Source organism: Adiantum capillus-veneris, chromosome 8 (assembly GCF_014529385.1).
Source record: "Adiantum capillus-veneris isolate H3 chromosome 8, ASM1452938v2, whole genome shotgun sequence".
NCBI classification, from domain to species: Eukaryota; Viridiplantae; Streptophyta; class Polypodiopsida; order Polypodiales; family Pteridaceae; genus Adiantum; species Adiantum capillus-veneris.
This window is the reverse complement of record NC_140938.1, coordinates 64,662,567-64,667,437: the sequence shown is the minus strand read 5'-3', so window position 1 is coordinate 64,667,437 and position 4,871 is coordinate 64,662,567.

Below are 4,871 nucleotides of genomic sequence, written 5' to 3'. Positions count from 1 at the left end.
TGAGCTATGATTTTTTTAGTGGACCCCAGTTTTCCCATGCTATGCAACCACACTCTCTCTTCCACTTTATCATTTTCCTCTTTCACACACACTTCTCCACTCATCATCCCCATCTCTCTCACCACTCCTCTCTGCACACTACTCACCTTCTCCTCAACCTTGAAGAATAAGAGAAACCATGGTGAACTCATACCTCCCACACACAATTCCATTCCAAAATTGACCACCTAGTCTCATTTTTCCTCCTCCAAATTACCCATATCTATCAAAAAACCACAGAATTCAGCCCCTTCTCTTAAAAGACAGCATCATGGTGGTTGATTACTCAGCTTCAATTACCTTGTCTCTCAAGGAAGGTCAAGAGTGGAGAAAAAATGTACCGTCAAAGCTAGTGGATCGACAACAAGCGTCAAAATTGGCCCTACTCAAGACACTTGGAGCATCAACCTTGTAAGAAATCCACCTTTTCTTACCTCTTAAGAGTTTTTCTTCCTTATTTGTATCCTACATGGATACTCCCATTGTAAATATCCAATTCCATATGTAAATTAATACTAACTCTACTAACACTAACCCACTATGAAAAGTCCTATCACCTCCATTTCTCTCCTCTCTCTTTCCCCACCAACTTCTTGATAATTCCAAGCAAAAGAAATTAGATAAATTGCTGAAAATCTAACCCAACCATGGTTAGAGGAGTAACCCTAGCCTTCAAAATTGCTATAAAAGGAGGGTGTAGCTAGCATAAAAGGGGGGAGCCATAAGCAAGAGCACTATGCTATAGCTTGAGAAGCCAAGCTCAACCTCTCTAGAAGGAGCTCTTGAGTGGAAGCTCATTGTCTTATGCATGTGCATATGTTGTAATAGGGGATTAGCAAGGGAAATCTATGCCATTGTAAGAGAGAGAGTGATCATTCAATTGAGAGTAGAAAATCTATCATTTCTCCTACTGGTGTAAGCCCAACATTCGTTGAATCAAGGAGGGTGGATTTGGACTGAGCTTGGATACTTTGTCTCCCTTCCAACGTGAAGTAATGGACAACAATGATGCGTAAGTGTCTTGGTGTTTTTTTTTGTTAAGTTCTTGATAGCTTGTCTCTGGTGTTGTCATCAATCTAGCCATAAATCCCACATACTGTAAGAGGGCGACAGGGTGGAGAGGACTCCCCTGGCCTTAAGACAGTGATTGGGGTGGCTTTTCTTGTGATGTGTTGTGGTGAAATTTACGCAAGCTATGTTGAACAAGTACTAATCTCACCCCCTCCCCCTTTCTCTCTCTTTCTTAAATATATAATTGTGTTTGCTTGATCATCGCCGATACGTTTCAAAGCAGCCCGAGCACTATCTCTCTCTCTCTCTCTATCTCTCTCTATCTCTATCTATCTCACTACCTCTCTCTCTCTCTCTCTCTCTCTCTCTCTCTCTCTCTCTCTCTCTCTCTCTCTCGTGTTTTAGTGTGTGAGAGTATTCCATTGGTGTTAGGATTAGTGTAAATTCCTTGCTTGTTTGTGGGTTGCTCTAACGATTTTCCTCTTTTGCGTCCTAGTTCGCTCTTAAACTAGGTGGTGCCCCTTGTATAGTTGGGATTTGGCGGTGGGTTTGTTGTTTTGGTTTGTGTTGTGTTGTGCCCCAGCCCCATTGAGCAGCACGGAAGCCTTGAAGGGTGTCTAGAGGCCACTCTTCTTGTTGCCCGCCCCGGACCGCCTCAACGTCAACACCTATACTCTTTATAATGCAGTTTAAAATTTTCAAGGAAGAAGAGGACGTCCACATGTCACTCCCTGATTCAGTTCAAAAAACACCTTACAAAACATCTAATCTAAAATGCAAAAGTAAAAGGTAAGATTGGAAGAAATGACAGCCTTTGCAGAATGTAAGAATGTAAGAACTGACAAGCCTTTTCAACTGTAGAGTCAAAAAACTTTCTATTCTACATAGAATAAATGTTGGAAGTTTGATTGCGCATAACAAAAAGGGGATAACTTTAGTGGAGGTTTTGTTACTTAATGCAAATTTACTTTTTGAAGATATAATCTATACTCTTTATAATGCAGCTTAAAATTATCAAGGAAGGAGAGGGCGTCCACGTATCACTCCTTGGTTCATCTCAAAAAACACCTTACAAAACATCTGATCTAAAATGCAAAAGTAAAAGGAAAGATTGTAAGAAATGACACCTTTTGCACAATGTAAGAACGGACAAGCCTTTTCAAATATAATGTCAAAAGACTTTCTATTCTACATAAAATAAATGTTGGAACTTGGAAGTTTGATTGCACATAACAAAAAGAGGATAACTTTAGTGAAGGTTTTGTTACTTAATGCGAATTTACTTTTTTATGATATAACAAAAAAAAAGAATTTTAGTGATTTTTTTTCTGTTTAATAGAAATGTAATTTTTGAAGATATATTTGGCTTTATCTTTTCAAGGGGCTTTTTTCAAAACCAATATTGATATGAATTTTGAAAGTATGTATTTTTTAAAGAGCTTGAGAAAAAGAAAAAAGCTCTCCTAACGTCGACTTGGGGTTGTCTCGCTTTGAGGATATGTATGACATGCAAATGCAGGGGTCGTTATCCACATTGTTGATCATGAGAGAGAGAGAGAGAGAGAGAGAGAGAGAGAGAGAGAGAGAGAGAGAGAGACCACCACATTGCTTGTGTGTGTGTGTGTGTGTGTGTGTGTGTGTGTGTGTGTGTGTGTGTGTGAGAGAGAGAGAGAGACCATCACATTGCGTGTGTGCATACACATATACATTTATGAGGGGGAGAGAGAAAAAGAAATATTTTACCATTTTAAATTTTCAAGATATTATTTTTTGGCATTAGTGTTTTTTTAAAAGGATAGCTAAAGTTTTTCACTCGTAGAAAATGGATTAAATGCCCGACAGAGACCAACCCTCACATTAACACCCCAAATCGGTAGAGAGATTTCCCAGTTGATGGACCTTTTACCAATTCTTGGATATTTTGTTCTTTTTATTTTTAAGAGTTAACATGTGGGCCATGCTATAAAATCTATAAATTCCTTCAATTTTGGCAGACAAGGGTGCTAATCTAAAATCATCTAAAATCAATGAGAGAGACGGGGTGGGGGGGTGGGGAGGAGAGGACAATTTTTTAGTGTTGTATTTAATGTATTGAAATGCAAAGTCCAACAAATGACGCAGGAGAAGAAAGGAAGAAAGAACAAAATGTTTGCGTGTAGGAACAATCTAAAGTGACTTTAAAAGTTACAAGACAAGTCTTCAACAAAAGTGAATATCTATGGGGAGGAGGAGGAGAGGAGGAGAAGGAGAGAGAGAGAGAGAGAGAGAGAGAGAGAGAGACAAGATAAAGAAGAAGAAATTTTTTAATGCCATCAGAATAATCCCAAAGGATATATCTCACAACATGGGTAAGAATAAAGTTTTTTTTGTTTCATTCTCTCTCTCTCTCTCTCTCTCTCTCTCTCTCACACACACACACACACACACACACACACACACTCACACTCACACTCACACGTACACACACGTCTTGATAAAAGAAGAATTTGAAATGTTGTAGAAACATCCAATGAGATCTCAAAGATCTATCCAATGGTAGAGAGAGAGAGAGAGAGAGAGAGAGAGAGAGAGAGAGAGAATCATAGCCATCTATACTTCTCTTTTCAAAAAAATGAGAAAAATAATTTCTCTTCTCCTTTTTAAATGTCCACCTGGGATCATCACTTAACTAGAGGGTTTGGGGCGAGGAGACGAGGGGAGCATAGAAACTTTGAATGTCATAATTATTGTATTGGAACAATAACAAGATGTCTCAAGACCTATGTGACAAATCTTTCCTTCAAGCATATATATATATATATATATATATATATATATATATATATATATATATATATATATATATATATATATATATATATATATAGATATATATCTGTGTGTGTGTGTGCGCGCGCGCGCACTCACACGCACGCTATGTGTACATATAGACATAATTGGAACATATCAAAATGCCTCAAGACCTATGTGACAAATCTTCGCTTCAAGCACGCACACACACACACACATATATATATATATGTGTGTGTGTGGGTGTGTGTACTATGTGTACATATAGATATATATGTATACATACATCCATACATACGTACAAGGATAGAAGCAAGTAAGAGAGTGGAGTAGAGACATTGAATCCAATTGCATTCCTATCATTGAAACCAATTCTAGAACCCACTCCATTTATAAAATAAGTTTTATTATTACATTGACTTCTCTTAGCTTTCATCTCTTCACACCATGCTAACTTATCTAATCTCTATAGTCAAGCTTGGTAGCAATGCAAGATCAAGGTAGACGAAAACGAGGAATCTCTCTCTCTTTCTCTCTCTCTCTCTCTCTCTCTCTCTCTCTCTCTCTCTCTCTCTCTCTATACACACACACACACACACATCCCCCAATAGAATTAGAGCACTCCTAAGTTTGTTGAACAAGGGCTAGCACCTCATGAGAAATAATGTCTATGAGAAGCTTCCAATCTTGGTATCAAAGAATGCTTTGCAGCATCTATTAAGAGGTCGTGTCATGCATCACTTTTATAGATGCGATAGACTATACGTGTAGGAAGAGAGTATTGATAGTGTTCCACTTGGAAGAGAAGATAGCCCTATGAGAATAGAGGCATTGTTTCCTTTGCCACAGTTACATGCGGGTTACATACTAGTTTATTTTATGTAGAATAGAAAGTCTTTTGACTTTACATTTGAAAAGGCGTGTCAATTCTTACATTCTGCAAAGGCTTTCATTTCTTACAATCTTACCCTTTACTTTTGCATTTTAGATTAGATGTTTTGTAAGGTGTATTTTGAAATGAACCACTCAGT